The sequence below is a fragment of the Schistocerca gregaria genome, unplaced genomic scaffold (genome assembly GCF_023897955.1).
Source record: "Schistocerca gregaria isolate iqSchGreg1 unplaced genomic scaffold, iqSchGreg1.2 ptg000318l, whole genome shotgun sequence".
Lineage (NCBI taxonomy): Eukaryota > Metazoa > Arthropoda > Insecta > Orthoptera > Acrididae > Schistocerca > Schistocerca gregaria.
In genome coordinates, this window is record NW_026061796.1 from 139,977 (window position 1) to 167,770 (window position 27,794).

The 27,794-nt window shown below is 50.4% G+C and overlaps 37 non-coding genes across 37 annotated transcripts; all 37 read left to right on the forward strand.

The window, feature by feature from the left end:
* Positions 1 to 257: 257 nt before the first annotated feature.
* Positions 258 to 339, forward strand: Trnas-uga (transfer RNA serine (anticodon UGA)). Its single transcript has one exon. It is a non-coding gene; the product is annotated as a tRNA-Ser (tRNA).
* Positions 340 to 918: 579 nt separating this feature from the next.
* Trnaf-gaa (transfer RNA phenylalanine (anticodon GAA)) lies at positions 919 to 991 on the forward strand. The gene has a single exon. It is a non-coding gene; the product is annotated as a tRNA-Phe (tRNA).
* Positions 992 to 1,528: 537 nt separating this feature from the next.
* Trnak-uuu (transfer RNA lysine (anticodon UUU)) lies at positions 1,529 to 1,601 on the forward strand. The gene has a single exon. It is a non-coding gene; the product is annotated as a tRNA-Lys (tRNA).
* Positions 1,602 to 2,528: 927 nt separating this feature from the next.
* Positions 2,529 to 2,610, forward strand: Trnas-uga (transfer RNA serine (anticodon UGA)). Its single transcript has one exon. It is a non-coding gene; the product is annotated as a tRNA-Ser (tRNA).
* Positions 2,611 to 3,189: 579 nt separating this feature from the next.
* Trnaf-gaa (transfer RNA phenylalanine (anticodon GAA)) lies at positions 3,190 to 3,262 on the forward strand. Its single transcript has one exon. It is a non-coding gene; the product is annotated as a tRNA-Phe (tRNA).
* Positions 3,263 to 3,799: 537 nt separating this feature from the next.
* On the forward strand, positions 3,800 to 3,872 carry Trnak-uuu (transfer RNA lysine (anticodon UUU)). The gene has a single exon. It is a non-coding gene; the product is annotated as a tRNA-Lys (tRNA).
* A 927-nt stretch (positions 3,873 to 4,799) lies between these two features.
* Trnas-uga (transfer RNA serine (anticodon UGA)) lies at positions 4,800 to 4,881 on the forward strand. The gene has a single exon. It is a non-coding gene; the product is annotated as a tRNA-Ser (tRNA).
* A 579-nt stretch (positions 4,882 to 5,460) lies between these two features.
* Positions 5,461 to 5,533, forward strand: Trnaf-gaa (transfer RNA phenylalanine (anticodon GAA)). Its single transcript has one exon. It is a non-coding gene; the product is annotated as a tRNA-Phe (tRNA).
* Positions 5,534 to 6,070: 537 nt separating this feature from the next.
* On the forward strand, positions 6,071 to 6,143 carry Trnak-uuu (transfer RNA lysine (anticodon UUU)). Its single transcript has one exon. It is a non-coding gene; the product is annotated as a tRNA-Lys (tRNA).
* A 927-nt stretch (positions 6,144 to 7,070) lies between these two features.
* Positions 7,071 to 7,152, forward strand: Trnas-uga (transfer RNA serine (anticodon UGA)). The gene has a single exon. It is a non-coding gene; the product is annotated as a tRNA-Ser (tRNA).
* A 579-nt stretch (positions 7,153 to 7,731) lies between these two features.
* On the forward strand, positions 7,732 to 7,804 carry Trnaf-gaa (transfer RNA phenylalanine (anticodon GAA)). The gene has a single exon. It is a non-coding gene; the product is annotated as a tRNA-Phe (tRNA).
* Positions 7,805 to 8,342: 538 nt separating this feature from the next.
* On the forward strand, positions 8,343 to 8,415 carry Trnak-uuu (transfer RNA lysine (anticodon UUU)). Its single transcript has one exon. It is a non-coding gene; the product is annotated as a tRNA-Lys (tRNA).
* Positions 8,416 to 9,342: 927 nt separating this feature from the next.
* Positions 9,343 to 9,424, forward strand: Trnas-uga (transfer RNA serine (anticodon UGA)). The gene has a single exon. It is a non-coding gene; the product is annotated as a tRNA-Ser (tRNA).
* A 579-nt stretch (positions 9,425 to 10,003) lies between these two features.
* Positions 10,004 to 10,076, forward strand: Trnaf-gaa (transfer RNA phenylalanine (anticodon GAA)). Its single transcript has one exon. It is a non-coding gene; the product is annotated as a tRNA-Phe (tRNA).
* Positions 10,077 to 10,613: 537 nt separating this feature from the next.
* Positions 10,614 to 10,686, forward strand: Trnak-uuu (transfer RNA lysine (anticodon UUU)). Its single transcript has one exon. It is a non-coding gene; the product is annotated as a tRNA-Lys (tRNA).
* A 927-nt stretch (positions 10,687 to 11,613) lies between these two features.
* On the forward strand, positions 11,614 to 11,695 carry Trnas-uga (transfer RNA serine (anticodon UGA)). Its single transcript has one exon. It is a non-coding gene; the product is annotated as a tRNA-Ser (tRNA).
* Positions 11,696 to 12,274: 579 nt separating this feature from the next.
* On the forward strand, positions 12,275 to 12,347 carry Trnaf-gaa (transfer RNA phenylalanine (anticodon GAA)). The gene has a single exon. It is a non-coding gene; the product is annotated as a tRNA-Phe (tRNA).
* Positions 12,348 to 12,884: 537 nt separating this feature from the next.
* On the forward strand, positions 12,885 to 12,957 carry Trnak-uuu (transfer RNA lysine (anticodon UUU)). The gene has a single exon. It is a non-coding gene; the product is annotated as a tRNA-Lys (tRNA).
* A 927-nt stretch (positions 12,958 to 13,884) lies between these two features.
* Positions 13,885 to 13,966, forward strand: Trnas-uga (transfer RNA serine (anticodon UGA)). Its single transcript has one exon. It is a non-coding gene; the product is annotated as a tRNA-Ser (tRNA).
* Positions 13,967 to 14,545: 579 nt separating this feature from the next.
* Positions 14,546 to 14,618, forward strand: Trnaf-gaa (transfer RNA phenylalanine (anticodon GAA)). The gene has a single exon. It is a non-coding gene; the product is annotated as a tRNA-Phe (tRNA).
* Positions 14,619 to 15,155: 537 nt separating this feature from the next.
* On the forward strand, positions 15,156 to 15,228 carry Trnak-uuu (transfer RNA lysine (anticodon UUU)). The gene has a single exon. It is a non-coding gene; the product is annotated as a tRNA-Lys (tRNA).
* Positions 15,229 to 16,154: 926 nt separating this feature from the next.
* On the forward strand, positions 16,155 to 16,236 carry Trnas-uga (transfer RNA serine (anticodon UGA)). Its single transcript has one exon. It is a non-coding gene; the product is annotated as a tRNA-Ser (tRNA).
* Positions 16,237 to 16,815: 579 nt separating this feature from the next.
* Positions 16,816 to 16,888, forward strand: Trnaf-gaa (transfer RNA phenylalanine (anticodon GAA)). Its single transcript has one exon. It is a non-coding gene; the product is annotated as a tRNA-Phe (tRNA).
* Positions 16,889 to 17,425: 537 nt separating this feature from the next.
* Positions 17,426 to 17,498, forward strand: Trnak-uuu (transfer RNA lysine (anticodon UUU)). Its single transcript has one exon. It is a non-coding gene; the product is annotated as a tRNA-Lys (tRNA).
* Positions 17,499 to 18,424: 926 nt separating this feature from the next.
* Trnas-uga (transfer RNA serine (anticodon UGA)) lies at positions 18,425 to 18,506 on the forward strand. Its single transcript has one exon. It is a non-coding gene; the product is annotated as a tRNA-Ser (tRNA).
* A 579-nt stretch (positions 18,507 to 19,085) lies between these two features.
* Positions 19,086 to 19,158, forward strand: Trnaf-gaa (transfer RNA phenylalanine (anticodon GAA)). Its single transcript has one exon. It is a non-coding gene; the product is annotated as a tRNA-Phe (tRNA).
* A 538-nt stretch (positions 19,159 to 19,696) lies between these two features.
* Trnak-uuu (transfer RNA lysine (anticodon UUU)) lies at positions 19,697 to 19,769 on the forward strand. The gene has a single exon. It is a non-coding gene; the product is annotated as a tRNA-Lys (tRNA).
* Positions 19,770 to 20,696: 927 nt separating this feature from the next.
* Trnas-uga (transfer RNA serine (anticodon UGA)) lies at positions 20,697 to 20,778 on the forward strand. Its single transcript has one exon. It is a non-coding gene; the product is annotated as a tRNA-Ser (tRNA).
* A 579-nt stretch (positions 20,779 to 21,357) lies between these two features.
* Trnaf-gaa (transfer RNA phenylalanine (anticodon GAA)) lies at positions 21,358 to 21,430 on the forward strand. Its single transcript has one exon. It is a non-coding gene; the product is annotated as a tRNA-Phe (tRNA).
* A 538-nt stretch (positions 21,431 to 21,968) lies between these two features.
* Positions 21,969 to 22,041, forward strand: Trnak-uuu (transfer RNA lysine (anticodon UUU)). The gene has a single exon. It is a non-coding gene; the product is annotated as a tRNA-Lys (tRNA).
* Positions 22,042 to 22,968: 927 nt separating this feature from the next.
* Positions 22,969 to 23,050, forward strand: Trnas-uga (transfer RNA serine (anticodon UGA)). The gene has a single exon. It is a non-coding gene; the product is annotated as a tRNA-Ser (tRNA).
* A 579-nt stretch (positions 23,051 to 23,629) lies between these two features.
* On the forward strand, positions 23,630 to 23,702 carry Trnaf-gaa (transfer RNA phenylalanine (anticodon GAA)). Its single transcript has one exon. It is a non-coding gene; the product is annotated as a tRNA-Phe (tRNA).
* Positions 23,703 to 24,240: 538 nt separating this feature from the next.
* On the forward strand, positions 24,241 to 24,313 carry Trnak-uuu (transfer RNA lysine (anticodon UUU)). The gene has a single exon. It is a non-coding gene; the product is annotated as a tRNA-Lys (tRNA).
* Positions 24,314 to 25,240: 927 nt separating this feature from the next.
* On the forward strand, positions 25,241 to 25,322 carry Trnas-uga (transfer RNA serine (anticodon UGA)). Its single transcript has one exon. It is a non-coding gene; the product is annotated as a tRNA-Ser (tRNA).
* Positions 25,323 to 25,901: 579 nt separating this feature from the next.
* Positions 25,902 to 25,974, forward strand: Trnaf-gaa (transfer RNA phenylalanine (anticodon GAA)). The gene has a single exon. It is a non-coding gene; the product is annotated as a tRNA-Phe (tRNA).
* A 538-nt stretch (positions 25,975 to 26,512) lies between these two features.
* On the forward strand, positions 26,513 to 26,585 carry Trnak-uuu (transfer RNA lysine (anticodon UUU)). The gene has a single exon. It is a non-coding gene; the product is annotated as a tRNA-Lys (tRNA).
* A 926-nt stretch (positions 26,586 to 27,511) lies between these two features.
* Positions 27,512 to 27,593, forward strand: Trnas-uga (transfer RNA serine (anticodon UGA)). The gene has a single exon. It is a non-coding gene; the product is annotated as a tRNA-Ser (tRNA).
* The last annotated feature ends 201 nt before the right edge of the window (positions 27,594 to 27,794 follow it).

Consider the following 27,794-nt stretch of genomic DNA (forward strand, 5'->3'; position numbering starts at 1 on the left):
GAATCACTCGCACACGACGCAGCTGTATGACAATGCTCGTGCGTGGGTGCGGATAGCTCAGTCGGTAGAGCGTTAGGTTTTCAACCAAAGGGTCCTGGGTTCTAGTCCCTGTCGGGGCGAAAATTAATACACTTTCGTAACGTCTAATGTGCTGGCAGTGGAATCACTACAGAAAAGAGTGAGCCCATGCTGCCTTCTGCCATGAGATTGCTTGCAAAGGTGGGAGTTTCAGTTGTCGAGAGACGCTTCTGAGACGTGCAGTCGTGGCCGAGTGGTTAAGGCGTCTGACTTGAAATCAGATTCCCTCTGGGAGCGTAGGTTCGAGTCCTGCCGACTGCGGAAATTTTCTCGCTCTCAGAAGATGGACGTTCAGCTGCATCCTAGCAGTTGCGTCACTACTAAACACGTGGGCCGCCAGCAAGGTGCAGTGTTCTTGGCTCCAGGGTGCAGCGCTACAGTCGTGCCCAGAAGCCACAGCTCATCTCCTCGTCTCACAACCGTCCACCAGGTGTCAGTGCAAGTGTCGCCTCTCTGGGCAGTGCAGATGTGATTATTTTAGCTTGCAGACGATGACGTGTAGCAATTAATGAGCAAACGCAAGTCAAACGTTTTACCGCGTGTATCTGCTAGATACTGCCTCACACACGTTGGAGAGGCTCACTCCTTCCTCTGCCTCGTTCTCTGCACACTAGTTGCACGTGGCATCGATATAGCACAGCTTTTCTAGCGTCAGCGAAGTCAATATTACATGAATCGAGTCGACATGTTTGCTAGTTACGACGATGGAAGCAGAAGAAATGTGTGTGGTACTTTACTGCATCTGCTGTTCGCCTTTCGGCGTCCCTGTGTTCTTTCAGACGAAGATGACTGTGAAATTGGCAACGGGGCAGACGTGCAAAAGAGGGGCGCTGTACGTCAGCCGAAATAGCTGAGTTGGGAGAGCGTTAGACTGAAGATCTAAAGGTCCCTGGTTCGATCCCGGGTTTCGGCACGGCTTCGTTTTGAAGCCGACGCCAATGGAATTGCTCTGACTTTGTGATAATGTAACTAGAGCCGAGAACGGACATGACTCTCTTCTGTAACTGTTCTGGTTGTCTAGTGCTTGCCATAAGAGGAACACAGTAGGCAACTCTCTGAGAAGTAAGAAAATAAAAAAACGTCCTACCGACTGCGTTCCCTGTTTTGTGCCAGGAGGTGAAGAACGTCTCCAGCGGAACCGTGAAATGAGCGAAAACGTGGGAAACATTGCATTCGAAGTGCTTGTGAATTTTCCAATTGCCCGATGAGTGTCGACAAAACACGTAAATCCTCTACTCCAACGTATGAGACGTAACGACTGCTGCAGTTTGTTTTTGCATCGTGTGTCAACATTGTTCGATGGTCTGTTACGAGCTTTGCGCGATAAGTTTGCAGACAGCATTCAGGCGACGTTTAACTACTAACAGCTCCATGCAGCGATTGCACAACAGTAAAGGACATGAGTCAATGTGTCGTTGTGCATCGTGAGATGTTTCATAAGGCGTTGTGAGCCCGGATAGCTCAGTCGGTAGAGCATTAGGCTTTTAACCTAAGGGTCCAGGGTTCAAGTCCCTGTTCGGGCGGAAATTTTAATAATTTGGTAGCGTTTCCTCTGGTAGTGGTGGAAACACTACGGAAAAGAATGCAGCAACGCCGTTTTCTGACACCACAGTGCTTTAAACGGTTCAATTTGCACGTGTCGGGAGAACGCTGCGTTCGGGGCAGCCGTGGCCGAGTGGTTAAGGCGTCTGACTCGAAAGTAGTTTCGAATCCCGCCGGCTGCGTGCGATTCTGCGTAAAGAGCAGCAAATACTTTCACACGCATGAATGAGCGTGCAAACCAATGACGCCATTCTAAACAAGACGAAAATTTCCGTTTAAGAATGCTGAGTTTCACGACGGCCGCTGCTTCCTGTGCCTACCGGTCCACCTCGCACTGACGATGTGACTGCAGGAAGCCGTCGCAGGCCCACGAGTGCGCCCCCGTCATTTTCTCGCGCCTTCGCCGAGTTCGTGAGTACACACACGTGCTTGAAATTGTTGGACAGAGTGAAGGTTCATTCCTTTTTAGGAATTGCAATTCAATCAGTCGAGTGCGGCAAAAGCAATGGCGCCGCGTTTCTTTTCAATGATCTCGCAGCTACTTGCAAGTATGTCCATCCCTTAAGACGCCAGAAAACTAGCGTCAGCGGCGCGTCAGTGGGAAGTCGGTGAAGTCGCCATTGGAGCCATAAGCCAGCAATTACGACATGCGAATCACTCGCACACGACGCAGCTGTATGACAATGCTCGTGCGTGGGTGCGGATAGCTCAGTCGGTAGAGCGTTAGGTTTTCAACCAAAGGGTCCTGGGTTCTAGTCCCTGTCGGGGCGAAAATTAATACACTTTCGTAACGTCTAATGTGCTGGCAGTGGAATCACTACAGAAAAGAGTGAGCCCATGCTGCCTTCTGCCATGAGATTGCTTGCAAAGGTGGGAGTTTCAGTTGTCGAGAGACGCCTCTGAGACGTGCAGTCGTGGCCGAGTGGTTAAGGCGTCTGACTTGAAATCAGATTCCCTCTGGGAGCGTAGGTTCGAGTCCTGCCGACTGCGGAAATTTTCTCGCTCTCAGAAGATGGACGTTCAGCTGCATCCTAGCAGTTGCGTCACTACTAAACACGTGGGCCGCCAGCAAGGTGCAGTGTTCTTGGCTCCAGGGTGCAGCGCTACAGTCGTGCCCAGAAGCCACAGCTCATCTCCTCGTCTCACAACCGTCCACCAGGTGTCAGTGCAAGTGTCGCCTCTCTGGGCAGTGCAGATGTGATTATTTTAGCTTGCAGACGATGACGTGTAGCAATTAATGAGCAAACGCAAGTCAAACGTTTTACCGCGTGTATCTGCTAGATACTGCCTCACACACGTTGGAGAGGCTCACTCCTTCCTCTGCCTCGTTCTCTGCACACTAGTTGCACGTGGCATCGATATAGCACAGCTTTTCTAGCGTCAGCGAAGTCAATATTACATGAATCGAGTCGACATGTTTGCTAGTTACGACGATGGAAGCAGAAGAAATGTGTGTGGTACTTTACTGCATCTGCTGTTCGCCTTTCGGCGTCCCTGTGTTCTTTCAGACGAAGATGACTGTGAAATTGGCAACGGGGCAGACGTGCAAAAGAGGGGCGCTGTACGTCAGCCGAAATAGCTCAGTTGGGAGAGCGTTAGACTGAAGATCTAAAGGTCCCTGGTTCGATCCCGGGTTTCGGCACGGCTTCGTTTTGAAGCCGACGCCAATGGAATTGCTCTGACTTTGTGATAATGTAACTAGAGCCGAGAACGGACATGACTCTCTTCTGTAACTGTTCTGGTTGTCTAGTGCTTGCCATAAGAGGAACACAGTAGGCAACTCTCTGAGAAGTAAGAAAATAAAAAAACGTCCTACCGACTGCGTTCCCTGTTTTGTGCCAGGAGGTGAAGAACGTCTCCAGCGGAACCGTGAAATGAGCGAAAACGTGGGAAACATTGCATTCGAAGTGCTTGTGAATTTTCCAATTGCCCGATGAGTGTCGACAAAACACGTAAATCCTCTACTCCAACGTATGAGACGTAACGACTGCTGCAGTTTGTTTTTGCATCGTGTGTCAACATTGTTCGATGGTCTGTTACGAGCTTTGCGCGATAAGTTTGCAGACAGCATTCAGGCGACGTTTAACTACTAACAGCTCCATGCAGCGATTGCACAACAGTAAAGGACATGAGTCAATGTGTCGTTGTGCATCGTGAGATGTTTCATAAGGCGTTGTGAGCCCGGATAGCTCAGTCGGTAGAGCATTAGGCTTTTAACCTAAGGGTCCAGGGTTCAAGTCCCTGTTCGGGCGGAAATTTTAATAATTTGGTAGCGTTTCCTCTGGTAGTGGTGGAAACACTACGGAAAAGAATGCAGCAACGCCGTTTTCTGACACCACAGTGCTTTAAGCGGTTCAATTTGCACGTGTCGGGAGAACGCTGCGTTCGGGGCAGCCGTGGCCGAGTGGTTAAGGCGTCTGACTCGAAAGTAGTTTCGAATCCCGCCGGCTGCGTGCGATTCTGCGTAAAGAGCAGCAAATACTTTCACACGCATGAATGAGCGTGCAAACCAATGACGCCATTCTAAACAAGACGAAAATTTCCGTTTAAGAATGCTGAGTTTCACGACGGCCGCTGCTTCCTGTGCCTACCGGTCCACCTCGCACTGACGATGTGACTGCAGGAAGCCGTCGCAGGCCCACGAGTGCGCCCCCGTCATTTTCTCGCGCCTTCGCCGAGTTCGTGAGTACACACACGTGCTTGAAATTGTTGGACAGAGTGAAGGTTCATTCCTTTTTAGGAATTGCAATTCAATCAGTCGAGTGCGGCAAAAGCAATGGCGCCGCGTTTCTTTTCAATGATCTCGCAGCTACTTGCAAGTATGTCCATCCCTTAAGACGCCAGAAAACTAGCGTCAGCGGCGCGTCAGTGGGAAGTCGGTGAAGTCGCCATTGGAGCCATAAGCCAGCAATTACGACATGCGAATCACTCGCACACGACGCAGCTGTATGACAATGCTCGTGCGTGGGTGCGGATAGCTCAGTCGGTAGAGCGTTAGGTTTTCAACCAAAGGGTCCTGGGTTCTAGTCCCTGTCGGGGCGAAAATTAATACACTTTCGTAACGTCTAATGTGCTGGCAGTGGAATCACTACAGAAAAGAGTGAGCCCATGCTGCCTTCTGCCATGAGATTGCTTGCAAAGGTGGGAGTTTCAGTTGTCGAGAGACGCTTCTGAGACGTGCAGTCGTGGCCGAGTGGTTAAGGCGTCTGACTTGAAATCAGATTCCCTCTGGGAGCGTAGGTTCGAGTCCTGCCGACTGCGGAAATTTTCTCGCTCTCAGAAGATGGACGTTCAGCTGCATCCTAGCAGTTGCGTCACTACTAAACACGTGGGCCGCCAGCAAGGTGCAGTGTTCTTGGCTCCAGGGTGCAGCGCTACAGTCGTGCCCAGAAGCCACAGCTCATCTCCTCGTCTCACAACCGTCCACCAGGTGTCAGTGCAAGTGTCGCCTCTCTGGGCAGTGCAGATGTGATTATTTTAGCTTGCAGACGATGACGTGTAGCAATTAATGAGCAAACGCAAGTCAAACGTTTTACCGCGTGTATCTGCTAGATACTGCCTCACACACGTTGGAGAGGCTCACTCCTTCCTCTGCCTCGTTCTCTGCACACTAGTTGCACGTGGCATCGATATAGCACAGCTTTTCTAGCGTCAGCGAAGTCAATATTACATGAATCGAGTCGACATGTTTGCTAGTTACGACGATGGAAGCAGAAGAAATGTGTGTGGTACTTTACTGCATCTGCTGTTCGCCTTTCGGCGTCCCTGTGTTCTTTCAGACGAAGATGACTGTGAAATTGGCAACGGGGCAGACGTGCAAAAGAGGGGCGCTGTACGTCAGCCGAAATAGCTGAGTTGGGAGAGCGTTAGACTGAAGATCTAAAGGTCCCTGGTTCGATCCCGGGTTTCGGCACGGCTTCGTTTTGAAGCCGACGCCAATGGAATTGCTCTGACTTTGTGATAATGTAACTAGAGCCGAGAACGGACATGACTCTCTTCTGTAACTGTTCTGGTTGTCTAGTGCTTGCCATAAGAGGAACACAGTAGGCAACTCTCTGAGAAGTAAGAAAATAAAAAAACGTCCTACCGACTGCGTTCCCTGTTTTGTGCCAGGAGGTGAAGAACGTCTCCAGCGGAACCGTGAAATGAGCGAAAACGTGGGAAACATTGCATTCGAAGTGCTTGTGAATTTTCCAATTGCCCGATGAGTGTCGACAAAACACGTAAATCCTCTACTCCAACGTATGAGACGTAACGACTGCTGCAGTTTGTTTTTGCATCGTGTGTCAACATTGTTCGATGGTCTGTTACGAGCTTTGCGCGATAAGTTTGCAGACAGCATTCAGGCGACGTTTAACTACTAACAGCTCCATGCAGCGATTGCACAACAGTAAAGGACATGAGTCAATGTGTCGTTGTGCATCGTGAGATGTTTCATAAGGCGTTGTGAGCCCGGATAGCTCAGTCGGTAGAGCATTAGGCTTTTAACCTAAGGGTCCAGGGTTCAAGTCCCTGTTCGGGCGGAAATTTTAATAATTTGGTAGCGTTTCCTCTGGTAGTGGTGGAAACACTACGGAAAAGAATGCAGCAACGCCGTTTTCTGACACCACAGTGCTTTAAGCGGTTCAATTTGCACGTGTCGGGAGAACGCTGCGTTCGGGGCAGCCGTGGCCGAGTGGTTAAGGCGTCTGACTCGAAAGTAGTTTCGAATCCCGCCGGCTGCGTGCGATTCTGCGTAAAGAGCAGCAAATACTTTCACACGCATGAATGAGCGTGCAAACCAATGACGCCATTCTAAACAAGACGAAAATTTCCGTTTAAGAATGCTGAGTTTCACGACGGCCGCTGCTTCCTGTGCCTACCGGTCCACCTCGCACTGACGATGTGACTGCAGGAAGCCGTCGCAGGCCCACGAGTGCGCCCCCGTCATTTTCTCGCGCCTTCGCCGAGTTCGTGAGTACACACACGTGCTTGAAATTGTTGGACAGAGTGAAGGTTCATTCCTTTTTAGGAATTGCAATTCAATCAGTCGAGTGCGGCAAAAGCAATGGCGCCGCGTTTCTTTTCAATGATCTCGCAGCTACTTGCAAGTATGTCCATCCCTTAAGACGCCAGAAAACTAGCGTCAGCGGCGCGTCAGTGGGAAGTCGGTGAAGTCGCCATTGGAGCCATAAGCCAGCAATTACGACATGCGAATCACTCGCACACGACGCAGCTGTATGACAATGCTCGTGCGTGGGTGCGGATAGCTCAGTCGGTAGAGCGTTAGGTTTTCAACCAAAGGGTCCTGGGTTCTAGTCCCTGTCGGGGCGAAAATTAATACACTTTCGTAACGTCTAATGTGCTGGCAGTGGAATCACTACAGAAAAGAGTGAGCCCATGCTGCCTTCTGCCATGAGATTGCTTGCAAAGGTGGGAGTTTCAGTTGTCGAGAGACGCTTCTGAGACGTGCAGTCGTGGCCGAGTGGTTAAGGCGTCTGACTTGAAATCAGATTCCCTCTGGGAGCGTAGGTTCGAGTCCTGCCGACTGCGGAAATTTTCTCGCTCTCAGAAGATGGACGTTCAGCTGCATCCTAGCAGTTGCGTCACTACTAAACACGTGGGCCGCCAGCAAGGTGCAGTGTTCTTGGCTCCAGGGTGCAGCGCTACAGTCGTGCCCAGAAGCCACAGCTCATCTCCTCGTCTCACAACCGTCCACCAGGTGTCAGTGCAAGTGTCGCCTCTCTGGGCAGTGCAGATGTGATTATTTTAGCTTGCAGACGATGACGTGTAGCAATTAATGAGCAAACGCAAGTCAAACGTTTTACCGCGTGTATCTGCTAGATACTGCCTCACACACGTTGGAGAGGCTCACTCCTTCCTCTGCCTCGTTCTCTGCACACTAGTTGCACGTGGCATCGATATAGCACAGCTTTTCTAGCGTCAGCGAAGTCAATATTACATGAATCGAGTCGACATGTTTGCTAGTTACGACGATGGAAGCAGAAGAAATGTGTGTGGTACTTTACTGCATCTGCTGTTCGCCTTTCGGCGTCCCTGTGTTCTTTCAGACGAAGATGACTGTGAAATTGGCAACGGGGCAGACGTGCAAAAGAGGGGCGCTGTACGTCAGCCGAAATAGCTCAGTTGGGAGAGCGTTAGACTGAAGATCTAAAGGTCCCTGGTTCGATCCCGGGTTTCGGCACGGCTTCGTTTTGAAGCCGACGCCAATGGAATTGCTCTGACTTTGTGATAATGTAACTAGAGCCGAGAACGGACATGACTCTCTTCTGTAACTGTTCTGGTTGTCTAGTGCCTTGCCATAAGAGGAACACAGTAGGCAACTCTCTGAGAAGTAAGAAAATAAAAAAACGTCCTACCGACTGCGTTCCCTGTTTTGTGCCAGGAGGTGAAGAACGTCTCCAGCGGAACCGTGAAATGAGCGAAAACGTGGGAAACATTGCATTCGAAGTGCTTGTGAATTTTCCAATTGCCCGATGAGTGTCGACAAAACACGTAAATCCTCTACTCCAACGTATGAGACGTAACGACTGCTGCAGTTTGTTTTTGCATCGTGTGTCAACATTGTTCGATGGTCTGTTACGAGCTTTGCGCGATAAGTTTGCAGACAGCATTCAGGCGACGTTTAACTACTAACAGCTCCATGCAGCGATTGCACAACAGTAAAGGACATGAGTCAATGTGTCGTTGTGCATCGTGAGATGTTTCATAAAGCGTTGTGAGCTCGGATAGCTCAGTCGGTAGAGCATTAGGCTTTTAACCTAAGGGTCCAGGGTTCAAGTCCCTGTTCGGGCGGAAATTTTAATAATTTGGTAGCGTTGCCTCTGGTAGTGGTGGAAACACTACGGAAAAGAATGCAGCAACGCCGTTTTCTGACACCACAGTGCTTTAAACGGTTCAATTTGCACGTGTCGGGAGAACGCTGCGTTCGGGGCAGCCGTGGCCGAGTGGTTAAGGCGTCTGACTCGAAAGTAGTTTCGAATCCCGCCGGCTGCGTGCGATTCTGCGTAAAGAGCAGCAAATACTTTCACACGCATGAATGAGCGTGCAAACCAATGACGCCATTCTAAACAAGACGAAAATTTCCGTTTAAGAATGCTGAGTTTCACGACGGCCGCTGCTTCCTGTGCCTACCGGTCCACCTCGCACTGACGATGTGACTGCAGGAAGCCGTCGCAGGCCCACGAGTGCGCCCCCGTCATTTTCTCGCGCCTTCGCCGAGTTCGTGAGTACACACACGTGCTTGAAATCGTTGGACAGAGTGAAGGTTCATTCCTTTTTAGGAATTGCAATTCAATCAGTCGAGTGCGGCAAAAGCAATGGCTCCGCGTTTCTTTTCAATGATCTCGCAGCTACTTGCAAGTATGTCCATCCCTTAAGACGCCAGAAAACTAGCGTCAGCGGCGCGTCAGTGGGAAGTCGGTGAAGTCGCCATTGGAGCCATAAGCCAGCAATTACGACATGCGAATCACTCGCACACGACGCAGCTGTATGACAATGCTCGTGCGTGGGTGCGGATAGCTCAGTCGGTAGAGCGTTAGGTTTTCAACCAAAGGGTCCTGGGTTCTAGTCCCTGTCGGGGCGAAAATTAATACACTTTCGTAACGTCTAATGTGCTGGCAGTGGAATCACTACAGAAAAGAGTGAGCCCATGCTGCCTTCTGCCATGAGATTGCTTGCAAAGGTGGGAGTTTCAGTTGTCGAGAGACGCTTCTGAGACGTGCAGTCGCGGCCGAGTGGTTAAGGCGTCTGACTTGAAATCAGATTCCCTCTGGGAGCGTAGGTTCGAGTCCTGCCGACTGCGGAAATTTTCTCGCTCTCAGAAGATGGACGTTCAGCTGCATCCTAGCAGTTGCGTCACTACTAAACACGTGGGCCGCCAGCAAGGTGCAGTGTTCTTGGCTCCAGGGTGCAGCGCTACAGTCGTGCCCAGAAGCCACAGCTCATCTCCTCGTCTCACAACCGTCCACCAGGTGTCAGTGCAAGTGTCGCCTCTCTGGGCAGTGCAGATGTGATTATTTTAGCTTGCAGACGATGACGTGTAGCAATTAATGAGCAAACGCAAGTCAAACGTTTTACCGCGTGTATCTGCTAGATACTGCCTCACACACGTTGGAGAGGCTCACTCCTTCCTCTGCCTCGTTCTCTGCACACTAGTTGCACGTGGCATCGATATAGCACAGCTTTTCTAGCGTCAGCGAAGTCAATATTACATGAATCGAGTCGACATGTTTGCTAGTTACGACGATGGAAGCAGAAGAAATGTGTGTGGTACTTTACTGCATCTGCTGTTCGCCTTTCGGCGTCCCTGTGTTCTTTCAGACGAAGATGACTGTGAAATTGGCAACGGGGCAGACGTGCAAAAGAGGGGCGCTGTACGTCAGCCGAAATAGCTCAGTTGGGAGAGCGTTAGACTGAAGATCTAAAGGTCCCTGGTTCGATCCCGGGTTTCGGCACGGCTTCGTTTTGAAGCCGACGCCAATGGAATTGCTCTGACTTTGTGATAATGTAACTAGAGCCGAGAACGGACATGACTCTCTTCTGTAACTGTTCTGGTTGTCTAGTGCTTGCCATAAGAGGAACACAGTAGGCAACTCTCTGAGAAGTAAGAAAATAAAAAAACGTCCTACCGACTGCGTTCCCTGTTTTGTGCCAGGAGGTGAAGAACGTCTCCAGCGGAACCGTGAAATGAGCGAAAACGTGGGAAACATTGCATTCGAAGTGCTTGTGAATTTTCCAATTGCCCGATGAGTGTCGACAAAACACGTAAATCCTCTACTCCAACGTATGAGACGTAACGACTGCTGCAGTTTGTTTTTGCATCGTGTGTCAACATTGTTCGATGGTCTGTTACGAGCTTTGCGCGATAAGTTTGCAGACAGCATTCAGGCGACGTTTAACTACTAACAGCTCCATGCAGCGATTGCACAACAGTAAAGGACATGAGTCAATGTGTCGTTGTGCATCGTGAGATGTTTGATAAGGCGTTGTGAGCCCGGATAGCTCAGTCGGTAGAGCATTAGGCTTTTAACCTAAGGGTCCAGGGTTCAAGTCCCTGTTCGGGCGGAAATTTTAATAATTTGGTAGCGTTTCCTCTGGTAGTGGTGGAAACACTACGGAAAAGAATGCAGCAACGCCGTTTTCTGACACCACAGTGCTTTAAACGGTTCAATTTGCACGTGTCGGGAGAACGCTGCGTTCGGGGCAGCCGTGGCCGAGTGGTTAAGGCGTCTGACTCGAAAGTAGTTTCGAATCCCGCCGGCTGCGTGCGATTCTGCGTAAAGAGCAGCAAATACTTTCACACGCATGAATGAGCGTGCAAACCAATGACGCCATTCTAAACAAGACGAAAATTTCCGTTTAAGAATGCTGAGTTTCACGACGGCCGCAGCTTCCTGTGCCTACCGGTCCACCTCGCACTGACGATGTGACTGCAGGAAGCCGTCGCAGGCCCACGAGTGCGCCCCCGTCATTTTCTCGCGCCTTCGCCGAGTTCGTGAGTACACACACGTGCTTGAAATCGTTGGACAGAGTGAAGGTTCATTCCTTTTTAGGAATTGCAATTCAATCAGTCGAGTGCGGCAAAAGCAATGGCGCCGCGTTTCTTTTCAATGATCTCGCAGCTACTTGCAAGTATGTCCATCCCTTAAGACGCCAGAAAACTAGCGTCAGCGGCGCGTCAGTGGGAAGTCGGTGAAGTCGCCATTGGAGCCATAAGCCAGCAATTACGACATGCGAATCACTCGCACACGACGCAGCTGTATGACAATGCTCGTGCGTGGGTGCGGATAGCTCAGTCGGTAGAGCGTTAGGTTTTCAACCAAAGGGTCCTGGGTTCTAGTCCCTGTCGGGGCGAAAATTAATACACTTTCGTAACGTCTAATGTGCTGGCAGTGGAATCACTACAGAAAAGAGTGAGCCCATGCTGCCTTCTGCCATGAGATTGCTTGCAAAGGTGGGAGTTTCAGTTGTCGAGAGACGCCTCTGAGACGATCAGTCGTGGCCGAGTGGTTAAGGCGTCTGACTTGAAATCAGATTCCCTCTGGGAGCGTAGGTTCGAGTCCTGCCCACTGCGGAAATTTTCTCGCTCTCAGAAGATGGACGTTCAGCTGCATCCTAGCAGTTGCGTCACTACTAAACACGTGGGCCGCCAGCAAGGTGCAGTGTTCTTGGCTCCAGGGTGCAGCGCTACAGTCGTGCCCAGAAGCCACAGCTCATCTCCTCGTCTCACAACCGTCCACCAGGTGTCAGTGCAAGTGTCGCCTCTCTGGGCAGTGCAGATGTGATTATTTTAGCTTGCAGACGATGACGTGTAGCAATTAATGAGCAAACGCAAGTCAAACGTTTTACCGCGTGTATCTGCTAGATACTGCCTCACACACGTTGGAGAGGCTCACTCCTTCCTCTGCCTCGTTCTCTGCACACTAGTTGCACGTGGCATCGATATAGCACAGCTTTTCTAGCGTCAGCGAAGTCAATATTACATGAATCGAGTCGACATGTTTGCTAGTTACGACGATGGAAGCAGAAGAAATGTGTGTGGTACTTTACTGCATCTGCTGTTCGCCTTTCGGCGTCCCTGTGTTCTTTCAGACGAAGATGACTGTGAAATTGGCAACGGGGCAGACGTGCAAAAGAGGGGCGCTGTACGTCAGCCGAAATAGCTCAGTTGGGAGAGCGTTAGACTGAAGATCTAAAGGTCCCTGGTTCGATCCCGGGTTTCGGCACGGCTTCGTTTTGAAGCCGACGCCAATGGAATTGCTCTGACTTTGTGATAATGTAACTAGAGCCAAGAACGGACATGACTCTCTTCTGTAACTGTTTTGGTTGTCTAGTGCTTGCCATAAGAGGAACACAGTAGGCAACTCTCTGAGAAGTAAGAAAATAAAAAAACGTCCTACCGACTGCGTTCCCTGTTTTGTGCCAGGAGGTGAAGAACGTCTCCAGCGGAACCGTGAAATGAGCGAAAACGTGGGAAACATTGCATTCGAAGTGCTTGTGAATTTTCCAATTGCCCGATGAGTGTCGACAAAACACGTAAATCCTCTACTCCAACGTATGAGACGTAACGACTGCTGCAGTTTGTTTTTGCATCGTGTGTCAACATTGTTCGATGGTCTGTTACGAGCTTTGCGCGATAAGTTTGCAGACAGCATTCAGGCGACGTTTAACTACTAACAGCTCCATGCAGCGATTGCACAACAGTAAAGGACATGAGTCAATGTGTCGTTGTGCATCGTGAGATGTTTCATAAGGCGTTGTGAGCCCGGATAGCTCAGTCGGTAGAGCATTAGGCTTTTAACCTAAGGGTCCAGGGTTCAAGTCCCTGTTCGGGCGGAAATTTTAATAATTTGGTAGCGTTTCCTCTGGTAGTGGTGGAAACACTACGGAAAAGAATGCAGCAACGCCGTTTTCTGACACCACAGTGCTTTAAACGGTTCAATTTGCACGTGTCGGGAGAACGCTGCGTTCGGGGCAGCCGTGGCCGAGTGGTTAAGGCGTCTGACTCGAAAGTAGTTTCGAATCCCGCCGGCTGCGTGCGATTCTGCGTAAAGAGCAGCAAATACTTTCACACGCATGAATGAGCGTGCAAACCAATGACGCCATTCTAAACAAGACGAAAATTTCCGTTTAAGAATGCTGAGTTTCACGACGGCCGCAGCTTCCTGTGCCTACCGGTCCACCTCGCACTGACGATGTGACTGCAGGAAGCCGTCGCAGGCCCACGAGTGCGCCCCCGTCATTTTCTCGCGCCTTCGCCGAGTTCGTGAGTACACACACGTGCTTGAAATCGTTGGACAGAGTGAAGGTTCATTCCTTTTTAGGAATTGCAATTCAATCAGTCGAGTGCGGCAAAAGCAATGGCGCCGCGTTTCTTTTCAATGATCTCGCAGCTACTTGCAAGTATGTCCATCCCTTAAGACGCCAGAAAACTAGCGTCAGCGGCGCGTCAGTGGGAAGTCGGTGAAGTCGCCATTGGAGCCATAAGCCAGCAATTACGACATGCGAATCACTCGCACACGACGCAGCTGTATGACAATGCTCGTGCGTGGGTGCGGATAGCTCAGTCGGTAGAGCGTTAGGTTTTCAACCAAAGGGTCCTGGGTTCTAGTCCCTGTCGGGGCGAAAATTAATACACTTTCGTAACGTCTAATGTGCTGGCAGTGGAATCACTACAGAAAAGAGTGAGCCCCTGCTGCCTTCTGCCATGAGATTGCTTGCAAAGGTGGGAGTTTCAGTTGTCGAGAGACGCCTCTGAGACGTGCAGTCGTGGCCGAGTGGTTAAGGCGTCTGACTTGAAATCAGATTCCCTCTGGGAGCGTAGGTTCGAGTCCTGCCCACTGCGGAAATTTTCTCGCTCTCAGAAGATGGACGTTCAGCTGCATCCTAGCAGTTGCGTCACTACTAAACACGTGGGCCGCCAGCAAGGTGCAGTGTTCTTGGCTCCAGGGTGCAGCGCTACAGTCGTGCCCAGAAGCCACAGCTCATCTCCTCGTCTCACAACCGTCCACCAGGTGTCAGTGCAAGTGTCGCCTCTCTGGGCAGTGCAGATGTGATTATTTTAGCTTGCAGACGATGACGTGTAGCAATTAATGAGCAAACGCAAGTCAAACGTTTTACCGCGTGTATCTGCTAGATACTGCCTCACACACGTTGGAGAGGCTCACTCCTTCCTCTGCCTCGTTCTCTGCACACTAGTTGCACGTGGCATCGATATAGCACAGCTTTTCTAGCGTCAGCGAAGTCAATATTACATGAATCGAGTCGACATGTTTGCTAGTTACGACGATGGAAGCAGAAGAAATGTGTGTGGTACTTTACTGCATCTGCTGTTCGCCTTTCGGCGTCCCTGTGTTCTTTCAGACGAAGATGACTGTGAAATTGGCAACGGGGCAGACGTGCAAAAGAGGGGCGCTGTACGTCAGCCGAAATAGCTCAGTTGGGAGAGCGTTAGACTGAAGATCTAAAGGTCCTTGGTTCGATCCCGGGTTTCGGCACGGCTTCGTTTTGAAGCCGACGCCAATGGAACTGCTCTGACTTTGTGATAATGTAACTAGAGCCGAGAACGGACATGACTCTCTTCTGTAACTGTTCTGGTTGTCTAGTGCTTGCCATAAGAGGAACACAGTAGGCAACTCTCTGAGAAGTAAGAAAATAAAAAAACGTCCTACCGACTGCGTTCCCTGTTTTGTGCCAGGAGGTGAAGAACGTCTCCAGCGGAACCGTGAAATGAGCGAAAACGTGGGAAACATTGCATTCGAAGTGCTTGTGAATTTTCCAATTGCCCGATGAGTGTCGACAAAACACGTAAATCCTCTACTCCAACGTATGAGACGTAACGACTGCTGCAGTTTGTTTTTGCATCGTGTGTCAACATTGTTCGATGGTCTGTTACGAGCTTTGCGCGATAAGTTTGCAGACAGCATTCAGGCGACGTTTAACTACTAACAGCTCCATGCAGCGATTGCACAACAGTAAAGGACATGAGTCAATGTGTCGTTGTGCATCGTGAGATGTTTGATAAGGCGTTGTGAGCCCGGATAGCTCAGTCGGTAGAGCATTAGGCTTTTAACCTAAGGGTCCAGGATTCAAGTCCCTGTTCGGGGGAAATTTTAATAATTTGGTAGCGTTGCCTCTGGTAGTGGTGGAAACACTACGGAAAAGAATGCAGCAACGCCGTTTTCTGACACCACAGTGCTTTAAACGGTTCAATTTGCACGTGTCGGGAGAACGCTGCGTTCGGGGCAGCCGTGGCCGAGTGGTTAAGGCGTCTGACTCGAAAGTAGTTTCGAATCCCGCCGGCTGCGTGCGATTCTGCGTAAAGAGCAGCAAATATTTTCACACGCATGAATGAGCGTGCAAACCAATGACGCCATTCTAAACAAGACGAAAATTTCCGTTTAAGAATGCTGAGTTTCACGACGGCCGCTGCTTCCTGTGCCTACCGGTCCACCTCGCACTGACGATGTGACTGCAGGAAGCCGTCGCAGGCCCACGAGTGCGCCCCCGTCATTTTCTCGCGCCTTCGCCGAGTTCGTGAGTACACACACGTGCTTGAAATTGTTGGACAGAGTGAAGGTTCATTCCTTTTTAGGAATTGCAATTCAATCAGTCGAGTGCGGCAAAAGCAATGGCGCCGCGTTTCTTTTCAATGATCTCGCAGCTACTTGCAAGTATGTCCATCCCTTAAGACGCCAGAAAACTAGCGTCAGCGGCGCGTCAGTGGGAAGTCGGTGAAGTCGCCATTGGAGCCATAAGCCAGCAATTACGACATGCGAATCACTCGCACACGACGCAGCTGTATGACAATGCTCGTGCGTGGGTGCGGATAGCTCAGTCGGTAGAGCGTTAGGTTTTCAACCAAAGGGTCCTGGGTTCTAGTCCCTGTCGGGGCGAAAATTAATACACTTTCGTAACGTCTAATGTGCTGGCAGTGGAATCACTACAGAAAAGAGTGAGCCCATGCTGCCTTCTGCCATGAGATTGCTTGCAAAGGTGGGAGTTTCAGTTGTCGAGAGACGCCTCTGAGACGTGCAGTCGTGGCCGAGTGGTTAAGGCGTCTGACTTGAAATCAGATTCCCTCTGGGAGCGTAGGTTCGAGTCCTGCCCACTGCGGAAATTTTCTCGCTCTCAGAAGATGGACGTTCAGCTGCATCCTAGCAGTTGCGTCACTACTAAACACGTGGGCCGCCAGCAAGGTGCAGTGTTCTTGGCTCCAGGGTGCAGCGCTACAGTCGTGCCCAGAAGCCACAGCTCATCTCCTCGTCTCACAACCGTCCACCAGGTGTCAGTGCAAGTGTCGCCTCTCTGGGCAGTGCAGATGTGATTATTTTAGCTTGCAGACGATGACGTGTAGCAATTAATGAGCAAACGCAAGTCAAACGTTTTACCGCGTGTATCTGCTAGATACTGCCTCACACACGTTGGAGAGGCTCACTCCTTCCTCTGCCTCGTTCTCTGCACACTAGTTGCACGTGGCATCGATATAGCACAGCTTTTCTAGCGTCAGCGAAGTCAATATTACATGAATCGAGTCGACATGTTTGCTAGTTACGACGATGGAAGCAGAAGAAATGTGTGTGGTACTTTACTGCATCTGCTGTTCGCCTTTCGGCGTCCCTGTGTTCTTTCAGACGAAGATGACTGTGAAATTGGCAACGGGGCAGACGTGCAAAAGAGGGGCGCTGTACGTCAGCCGAAATAGCTCAGTTGGGAGAGCGTTAGACTGAAGATCTAAAGGTCCCTGGTTCGATCCCGGGTTTCGGCACGGCTTCGTTTTGAAGCCGACGCCAATGGAATTGCTCTGACTTTGTGATAATGTAACTAGAGCCGAGAACGGACATGACTCTCTTCTGTAACTGTTCTGGTTGTCTAGTGCTTGCCATAAGAGGAACACAGTAGGCAACTCTCTGAGAAGTAAGAAAATAAAAAAACGTCCTACCGACTGCGTTCCCTGTTTTGTGCCAGGAGGTGAAGAACGTCTCCAGCGGAACCGTGAAATGAGCGAAAACGTGGGAAACATTGCATTCGAAGTGCTTGTGAATTTTCCAATTGCCCGATGAGTGTCGACAAAACACGTAAATCCTCTACTCCAACGTATGAGACGTAACGACTGCTGCAGTTTGTTTTTGCATCGTGTGTCAACATTGTTCGATGGTCTGTTACGAGCTTTGCGCGATAAGTTTGCAGACAGCATTCAGGCGACGTTTAACTACTAACAGCTCCATGCAGCGATTGCACAACAGTAAAGGACATGAGTCAATGTGTCGTTGTGCATCGTGAGATGTTTGATAAGGCGTTGTGAGCCCGGATAGCTCAGTCGGTAGAGCATTAGGCTTTTAACCTAAGGGTCCAGGATTCAAGTCCCTGTTCGGGGGAAATTTTAATAATTTGGTAGCGTTGCCTCTGGTAGTGGTGGAAACACTACGGAAAAGAATGCAGCAACGCCGTTTTCTGACACCACAGTGCTTTAAACGGTTCAATTTGCACGTGTCGGGAGAACGCTGCGTTCGGGGCAGCCGTGGCCGAGTGGTTAAGGCGTCTGACTCGAAAGTAGTTTCGAATCCCGCCGGCTGCGTGCGATTCTGCGTAAAGAGCAGCAAATATTTTCACACGCATGAATGAGCGTGCAAACCAATGACGCCATTCTAAACAAGACGAAAATTTCCGTTTAAGAATGCTGAGTTTCACGACGGCCGCTGCTTCCTGTGCCTACCGGTCCACCTCGCACTGACGATGTGACTGCAGGAAGCCGTCGCAGGCCCACGAGTGCGCCCCCGTCATTTTCTCGCGCCTTCGCCGAGTTCGTGAGTACACACACGTGCTTGAAATTGTTGGACAGAGTGAAGGTTCATTCCTTTTTAGGAATTGCAATTCAATCAGTCGAGTGCGGCAAAAGCAATGGCGCCGCGTTTCTTTTCAATGATCTCGCAGCTACTTGCAAGTATGTCCATCCCTTAAGACGCCAGAAAACTAGCGTCAGCGGCGCGTCAGTGGGAAGTCGGTGAAGTCGCCATTGGAGCCATAAGCCAGCAATTACGACATGCGAATCACTCGCACACGACGCAGCTGTATGACAATGCTCGTGCGTGGGTGCGGATAGCTCAGTCGGTAGAGCGTTAGGTTTTCAACCAAAGGGTCCTGGGTTCTAGTCCCTGTCGGGGCGAAAATTAATACACTTTCGTAACGTCTAATGTGCTGGCAGTGGAATCACTACAGAAAAGAGTAAGCCCATGCTGCCTTCTGCCATGAGATTGCTTGCAAAGGTGGGAGTTTCAGTTGTCGAGAGACGCTTCAGAGACGTGCAGTCGTGGCCGAGTGGTTAAGGCGTCTGACTTGAAATCAGATTCCCTCTGGGAGCGTAGGTTCGAGTCCTGCCGACTGCGGAAATTTTCTCGCTCCCAGAAGATGGACGTTCAGCTGCATCCTAGCAGTTGCGTCACTACTAAACACGTGGGCCGCCAGCAAGGTGCAGTGTTCTTGGCTCCAGGGTGCAGCGCTACAGTCGTGCCCAGAAGCCACAGCTCATCTCCTCGTCTCACAACCGTCCACCAGGTGTCAGTGCAAGTGTCGCCTCTCTGGGCAGTGCAGATGTGATTATTTTAGCTTGCAGACGATGACGTGTAGCAATTAATGAGCAAACGCAAGTCAAATGTTTTACCGCGTGTATCTGCTAGATACTGCCTCACACACTTTGGAGAGGCTCACTCCTTCCTCTGCCTCGTTCTCTGCACACTAGTTGCACGTGGCATCGATATAGCACAGCTTTTCTAGCGTCAGCGAAGTCAATATTACATGAATCGAGTCGACATGTTTGCTAGTTACGACGATGGAAGCAGAAGAAATGTGTGTGGTACTTTACTGCATCTGCTGTTCGCCTTTCGGCGTCCCTGTGTTCTTTCAGACGAAGATGACTGTGAAATTGGCAACGGGGCAGACGTGCAAAAGAGGGGCGCTGTGCGTCAGCCGAAATAGCTCAGTTGGGAGAGCGTTAGACTGAAGATCTAAAGGTCCCTGGTTCGATCCCGGGTTTCGGCACGGCTTCGTTTTGAAGCCGACGCCAATGGAATTGCTCTGACTTTGTGATAATGTAACTACAGCCGAGAACGGACATGACTCCCTTCTGTAACTGTTCTGGTTGTCTAGTGCTTGCCATAAGAGGAACGCAGTAGGCAACTCTCTGAGAAGTAAGAAAATAAAAAAAACGTCCTACTGACTGCGTTCCCTGTTTTGTGCCAGGAGGTGAAGAACGTATCAAGCGGAACCGTGAAATGAGCGAAAACGTGGGAAACATTGCATTCGAAGTGCTTGTGAATTTTCCAATTGCCCGATGAGTGTCGACAAAACACGTAAATCCTCTACTCCAACGTATGAGACGTAACGACTGCTGCAGTTTGTTTTTGCATCGTGTGTCAACATTGTTCGATGGTCTGTTACGAGCTTTGCGCGATAAGTTTGCAGACAGCATTCAGGCGACGTTTAACTACTAACAGCTCCATGCAGCGATTGCACAACAGTAAAGGACATGAGTCAATGTGTCGTTGTGCATCGTGAGATGTTTCATAAGGCGTTGTGAGCCCGGATAGCTCAGTCGGTAGAGCATTAGGCTTTTAACCTAAGGGTCCAGGATTCAAGTCCCTGTTCGGGCGGAAATTTTAATAATTTGGTAGCGTTGCCTCTGGTAGTGGTGGAAACACTACGGAAAAGAATGCAGCAACGCCGTTTTCTGACACCACAGTGCTTTAAACGGTTCAATTTGCACGTGTCGGGAGAACGCTGCGTTCGGGGCAGCCGTGGCCGAGTGGTTAAGGCGTCTGACTCGAAAGTAGTTTCGAATCCCGCCGGCTGCGTGCGATTCTCCGTAAAGAGCAGCAAATATTTTCACACGCATGAATGAGCGTGCAAACCAATGACGCCATTCTAAACAAGACGAAAATTTCCGTTTAAGAATGCTGAGTTTCACGACGGCCGCTGCTTCCTGTGCCTACCGGTCCACCTCGCACTGACGATGTGACTGCAGGAAGCCGTCGCAGGCCCACGAGTGCGCCCCCGTCATTTTCTCGCGCCTTCGCCGAGTTCGTGAGTACACACACGTGCTTGAAATTGTTGGACAGAGTGAAGGTTCATTCCTTTTTAAGAATTGCAATTCAATCAGTCGAGTGCGGCAAAAGCAATGGCGCCGCGTTTCTTTTCAATGATCTCGCAGCTACTTGCAAGTATGTCCATCCCTTAAGACGCCAGAAAACTAGCGTCAGCGGCGCGTCAGTGGGAAGTCGGTGAAGTCGCCATTGGAGCCATAAGCCAGCAATTACGACATGCGAATCACTCGCACACGACGCAGCTGTATGACAATGCTCGTGCGTGGGTGCGGATAGCTCAGTCGGTAGAGCGTTAGGTTTTCAACCAAAGGGTCCTGGGTTCTAGTCCCTGTCGGGGCGAAAATTAATACACTTTCGTAACGTCTAATGTGCTGGCAGTGGAATCACTACAGAAAAGAGTAAGCCCATGCTGCCTTCTGCCATGAGATTGCTTGCAAAGGTGGGAGTTTCAGTTGTCGAGAGACGCTTCTGAGACGTGCAGTCGTGGCCGAGTGGTTAAGGCGTCTGACTTGAAATCAGATTCCCTCTGGGAGCGTAGGTTCGAGTCCTGCCGACTGCGGAAATTTTCTCGCTCCCAGAAGATGGACGTTCAGCTGCATCCTAGCAGTTGCGTCACTACTAAACACGTGGGCCGCCAGCAAGGTGCAGTGTTCTTGGCTCCAGGGTGCAGCGCTACAGTCGCGCCCAGAAGCCACAGCTCATCTCCTCGTCTCACAACCGTCCACCAGGTGTCAGTGCAAGTGTCGCCTCTCTGGGCAGTGCAGATGTGATTATTTTAGCTTGCAGACGATGACGTGTAGCAATTAATGAGCAAACGCAAGTCAAATGTTTTACCGCGTGTATCTGCTAGATACTGCCTCACACACTTTGGAGAGGCTCACTCCTTCCTCTGCCTCGTTCTCTGCACACTAGTTGCGCGTGGCATCGATATAGCACAGCTTTTCTAGCGTCAGCGAAGTCAATATTACATGAATCGAGTCGACATGTTTGCTAGTTACGACGATGGAAGCAGAAGAAATGTGTGTGGTACTTTACTGCATCTGCTGTTCGCCTTTCGGCGTCCCTGTGTTCTTTCAGACGAAGATGACTGTGAAATTGGCAACGGGGCAGACGTGCAAAAGAGGGGCGCTGTGCGTCAGCCGAAATAGCTCAGTTGGGAGAGCGTTAGACTGAAGATCTAAAGGTCCCTGGTTCGATCCCGGGTTTCGGCACGGCTTCGTTTTGAAGCCGACGCCAATGGAATTGCTCTGACTTTGTGATAATGTAACTACAGCCGAGAACGGACATGACTCCCTTCTGTAACTGTTCTGGTTGTCTAGTGCTTGCCATAAGAGGAACGCAGTAGGCAACTCTCTGAGAAGTAAGAAAATAAAAAAGACGTCCTACTGACTGCGTTCCCTGTTTTGTGCCAGGAGGTGAAGAACGTATCAAGCGGAACCGTGAAATGAGCGAAAACGTGGGAAACATTGCATTCGAAGTGCTTGTGAATTTTCCAATTGCCCGATGAGTGTCGACAAAACACGTAAATCCTCTACTCCAACGTATGAGACGTAACGACTGCTGCAGTTTGTTTTTGCATCGTGTGTCAACATTGTTCGATGGTCTGTTACGAGCTTTGCGCGATAAGTTTGCAGACAGCATTCAGGCGACGTTTAACTACTAACAGCTCCATGCAGCGATTGCACAACAGTAAAGGACATGAGTCAATGTGTCGTTGTGCATCGTGAGATGTTTCATAAGGCGTTGTGAGCCCGGATAGCTCAGTCGGTAGAGCATTAGGCTTTTAACCTAAGGGTCCAGGATTCAAGTCCCTGTTCGGGCGGAAATTTTAATAATTTGGTAGCGTTGCCTCTGGTAGTGGTGGAAACACTACGGAAAAGAATGCAGCAACGCCGTTTTCTGACACCACAGTGCTTTAAACGGTTCAATTTGCACGTGTCGGGAGAACGCTGCGTTCGGGGCAGCCGTGGCCGAGTGGTTAAGGCGTCTGACTCGAAAGTAGTTTCGAATCCCGCCGGCTGCGTGCGATTCTGCGTAAAGAGCAGCAAATATTTTCACACGCATGAATGAGCGTGCAAACCAATGACGCCATTCTAAACAAGACGAAAATTTCCGTTTAAGAATGCTGAGTTTCACGACGGCCGCTGCTTCCTGTGCCTACCGGTCCACCTCGCACTGACGATGTGACTGCAGGAAGCCGTCGCAGGCCCACGAGTGCGCCCCCGTCATTTTCTCGCGCCTTCGCCGAGTTCGTGAGTACACACACGTGCTTGAAATTGTTGGACAGAGTGAAGGTTCATTCCTTTTTAAGAATTGCAATTCAATCAGTCGAGTGCGGCAAAAGCAATGGCGCCGCGTTTCTTTTCAATGATCTCGCAGCTACTTGCAAGTATGTCCATCCCTTAAGACGCCCGAAAACTAGCGTCAGCGGCGCGTCAGTGGGAAGTCGGTGAAGTCGCCATTGGAGCCATAAGCCAGCAATTACGACATGCGAATCACTCGCACACGACGCAGCTGTATGACAATGCTCGTGCGTGGGTGCGGATAGCTCAGTCGGTAGAGCGTTAGGTTTTTAACCAAAGGGTCCTGGGTTCTAGTCCCTGTCGGGGCGAAAATTAATACACTTTCGTAACGTCTAATGTGCTGGCAGTGGAATCACTACAGAAAAGAGTAAGCCCATGCTGCCTTCTGCCATGAGATTGCTTGCAAAGGTGGGAGTTTCAGTTGTCGAGAGACGCTTCTGAGACGTGCAGTCGTGGCCGAGTGGTTAAGGCGTCTGACTTGAAATCAGATTCCCTCTGGGAGCGTAGGTTCGAGTCCTGCCGACTGCGGAAATTTTCTCGCTCCCAGAAGATGGACGTTCAGCTGCATCCTAGCAGTTGCGTCACTACTAAACACGTGGGCCGCCAGCAAGGTGCAGTGTTCTTGGCTCCAGGGTGCAGCGCTACAGTCGTGCCCAGAAGCCACAGCTCATCTCCTCGTCTCACAACCGTCCACCAGGTGTCAGTGCAAGTGTCGCCTCTCTGGGCAGTGCAGATGTGATTATTTTAGCTTGCAGACGATGACGTGTAGCAATTAATGAGCAAACGCAAGTCAAATGTTTTACCGCGTGTATCTGCTAGATACTGCCTCACACACTTTGGAGAGGCTCACTCCTTCCTCTGCCTCGTTCTCTGCACACTAGTTGCACGTGGCATCGATATAGCACAGCTTTTCTAGCGTCAGCGAAGTCAATATTACATGAATCGAGTCGACATGTTTGCTAGTTACGACGATGGAAGCAGAAGAAATGTGTGTGGTACTTTACTGCATCTGCTGTTCGCCTTTCGGCGTCCCTGTGTTCTTTCAGACGAAGATGACTGTGAAATTGGCAACGGGGCAGACGTGCAAAAGAGGGGCGCTGTGCGTCAGCCGAAATAGCTCAGTTGGGAGAGCGTTAGACTGAAGATCTAAAGGTCCCTGGTTCGATCCCGGGTTTCGGCACGGCTTCGTTTTGAAGCCGACGCCAATGGAATTGCTCTGACTTTGTGATAATGTAACTACAGCCGAGAACGGACATGACTCCCTTCTGTAACTGTTCTGGTTGTCTAGTGCTTGCCATAAGAGGAACGCAGTAGGCAACTCTCTGAGAAGTAAGAAAATAAAAAAAACGTCCTACTGACTGCGTTCCCTGTTTTGTGCCAGGAGGTGAAGAACGTATCAAGCGGAACCGTGAAATGAGCGAAAACGTGGGAAACATTGCATTCGAAGTGCTTGTGAATTTTCCAATTGCCCGATGAGTGTCGACAAAACACGTAAATCCTCTACTCCAACGTATGAGACGTAACGACTGCTGCAGTTTGTTTTTGCATCGTGTGTCAACATTGTTCGATGGTCTGTTACGAGCTTTGCGCGATAAGTTTGCAGACAGCATTCAGGCGACGTTTAACTACTAACAGCTCCATGCAGCGATTGCACAACAGTAAAGGACATGAGTCAATGTGTCGTTGTGCATCGTGAGATGTTTGATAAGGCGTTGTGAGCCCGGATAGCTCAGTCGGTAGAGCATTAGGCTTTTAACCTAAGGGTCCAGGATTCAAGTCCCTGTTCGGGCGGAAATTTTAATAATTTGGTAGCGTTGCCTCTGGTAGTGGTGGAAACACTACGGAAAAGAATGCAGCAACGCCGTTTTCTGACACCACAGTGCTTTAAACGGTTCAATTTGCACGTGTCGGGAGAACGCTGCGTTCGGGGCAGCCGTGGCCGAGTGGTTAAGGCGTCTGACTCGAAAGTAGTTTCGAATCCCGCCGGCTGCGTGCGATTCTGCGTAAAGAGCAGCAAATATTTTCACACGCATGAATGAGCGTGCAAACCAATGACGCCATTCTAAACAAGACGAAAATTTCCGTTTAAGAATGCTGAGTTTCACGACGGCCGCTGCTTCCTGTGCCTACCGGTCCACCTCGCACTGACGATGTGACTGCAGGAAGCCGTCGCAGGCCCACGAGTGCGCCCCCGTCATTTTCTCGCGCCTTCGCCGAGTTCGTGAGTACACACACGTGCTTGAAATTGTTGGACAGAGTGAAGGTTCATTCCTTTTTAAGAATTGCAATTCAATCAGTCGAGTGCGGCAAAAGCAATGGCGCCGCGTTTCTTTTCAATGATCTCGCAGCTACTTGCAAGTATGTCCATCCCTTAAGACGCCAGAAAACTAGCGTCAGCGGCGCGTCAGTGGGAAGTCGGTGAAGTCGCCATTGGAGCCATAAGCCAGCAATTACGACATGCGAATCACTCGCACACGACGCAGCTGTATGACAATGCTCGTGCGTGGGTGCGGATAGCTCAGTCGGTAGAGCGTTAGGTTTTCAACCAAAGGGTCCTGGGTTCTAGTCCCTGTCGGGGCGAAAATTAATACACTTTCGTAACGTCTAATGTGCTGGCAGTGGAATCACTACAGAAAAGAGTAAGCCCATGCTGCCTTCTGCCATGAGATTGCTTGCAAAGGTGGGAGTTTCAGTTGTCGAGAGACGCTTCTGAGACGTGCAGTCGTGGCCGAGTGGTTAAGGCGTCTGACTTGAAATCAGATTCCCTCTGGGAGCGTAGGTTCGAGTCCTGCCGACTGCGGAAATTTTCTCGCTCCCAGAAGATGGACGTTCAGCTGCATCCTAGCAGTTGCGTCACTACTAAACACGTGGGCCGCCAGCAAGGTGCAGTGTTCTTGGCTCCAGGGTGCAGCGCTACAGTCGTGCCCAGAAGCCACAGCTCATCTCCTCGTCTCACAACCGTCCACCAGGTGTCAGTGCAAGTGTCGCCTCTCTGGGCAGTGCAGATGTGATTATTTTAGCTTGCAGACGATGACGTGTAGCAATTAATGAGCAAACGCAAGTCAAATGTTTTACCGCGTGTATCTGCTAGATACTGCCTCACACACTTTGGAGAGGCTCACTCCTTCCTCTGCCTCGTTCTCTGCACACTAGTTGCACGTGGCATCGATATAGCACAGCTTTTCTAGCGTCAGCGAAGTCAATATTACATGAATCGAGTCGACATGTTTGCTAGTTACGACGATGGAAGCAGAAGAAATGTGTGTGGTACTTTACTGCATCTGCTGTTCGCCTTTCGGCGTCCCTGTGTTCTTTCAGACGAAGATGACTGTGAAATTGGCAACGGGGCAGACGTGCAAAAGAGGGGCGCTGTGCGTCAGCTGAAATAGCTCAGTTGGGAGAGCGTTAGACTGAAGATCTAAAGGTCCCTGGTTCGATCCCGGGTTTCGGCACGGCTTCGTTTTGAAGCCGACGCCAATGGAATTGCTCTGACTTTGTGATAATGTAACTACAGCCGAGAACGGACATGACTCCCTTCTGTAACTGTTCTGGTTGTCTAGTGCTTGCCATAAGAGGAACGCAGTAGGCAACTCTCTGAGAAGTAAGAAAATAAAAAAAACGTCCTACTGACTGCGTTCCCTGTTTTGTGCCAGGAGGTGAAGAACGTATCAAGCGGAACCGTGAAATGAGCGAAAACGTGGGAAACATTGCATTCGAAGTGCTTGTGAATTTTCCAATTGCCCGATGAGTGTCGACAAAACACGTAAATCCTCTACTCCAACGTATGAGACGTAACGACTGCTGCAGTTTGTTTTTGCATCGTGTGTCAACATTGTTCGATGGTCTGTTACGAGCTTTGCGCGATAAGTTTGCAGACAGCATTCAGGCGACGTTTAACTACTAACAGCTCCATGCAGCGATTGCACAACAGTAAAGGACATGAGTCAATGTGTCGTTGTGCATCGTGAGATGTTTCATAAGGCGTTGTGAGCCCGGATAGCTCAGTCGGTAGAGCATTAGGCTTTTAACCTAAGGGTCCAGGATTCAAGTCCCTGTTCGGGCGGAAATTTTAATAATTTGGTAGCGTTGCCTCTGGTAGTGGTGGAAACACTACGGAAAAGAATGCAGCAACGCCGTTTTCTGACACCACAGTGCTTTAAACGGTTCAATTTGCACGTGTCGGGAGAACGCTGCGTTCGGGGCAGCCGTGGCCGAGTGGTTAAGGCGTCTGACTCGAAAGTAGTTTCGAATCCCGCCGGCTGCGTGCGATTCTGCGTAAAGAGCAGCAAATATTTTCACACGCATGAATGAGCGTGCAAACCAATGACGCCATTCTAAACAAGACGAAAATTTCCGTTTAAGAATGCTGAGTTTCACGACGGCCGCTGCTTCCTGTGCCTACCGGTCCACCTCGCACTGACGATGTGACTGCAGGAAGCCGTCGCAGGCCCACGAGTGCGCCCCCGTCATTTTCTCGCGCCTTCGCCGAGTTCGTGAGTACACACACGTGCTTGAAATTGTTGGACAGAGTGAAGGTTCATTCCTTTTTAAGAATTGCAATTCAATCAGTCGAGTGCGGCAAAAGCAATGGCGCCGCGTTTCTTTTCAATGATCTCGCAGCTACTTGCAAGTATGTCCATCCCTAAGACGCCAGAAAACTAGCGTCAGCGGCGCGTCAGTGGGAAGTCGGTGAAGTCGCCATTGGAGCCATAAGCCAGCAATTACGACATGCGAATCACTCGCACACGACGCAGCTGTATGACAATGCTCGTGCGTGGGTGCGGATAGCTCAGTCGGTAGAGCGTTAGGTTTTCAACCAAAGGGTCCTGGGTTCTAGTCCCTGTCGGGGCGAAAATTAATACACTTTCGTAACGTCTAATGTGCTGGCAGTGGAATCACTACAGAAAAGAGTAAGCCCATGCTGCCTTCTGCCATGAGATTGCTTGCAAAGGTGGGAGTTTCAGTTGTCGAGAGACGCTTCTGAGACGTGCAGTCGTGGCCGAGTGGTTAAGGCGTCTGACTTGAAATCAGATTCCCTCTGGGAGCGTAGGTTCGAGTCCTGCCGACTGCGGAAATTTTCTCGCTCCCAGAAGATGGACGTTCAGCTGCATCCTAGCAGTTGCGTCACTACTAAACACGTGGGCCGCCAGCAAGGTGCAGTGTTCTTGGCTCCAGGGTGCAGCGCTACAGTCGTGCCCAGAAGCCACAGCTCATCTCCTCGTCTCACAACCGTCCACCAGGTGTCAGTGCAAGTGTCGCCTCTCTGGGCAGT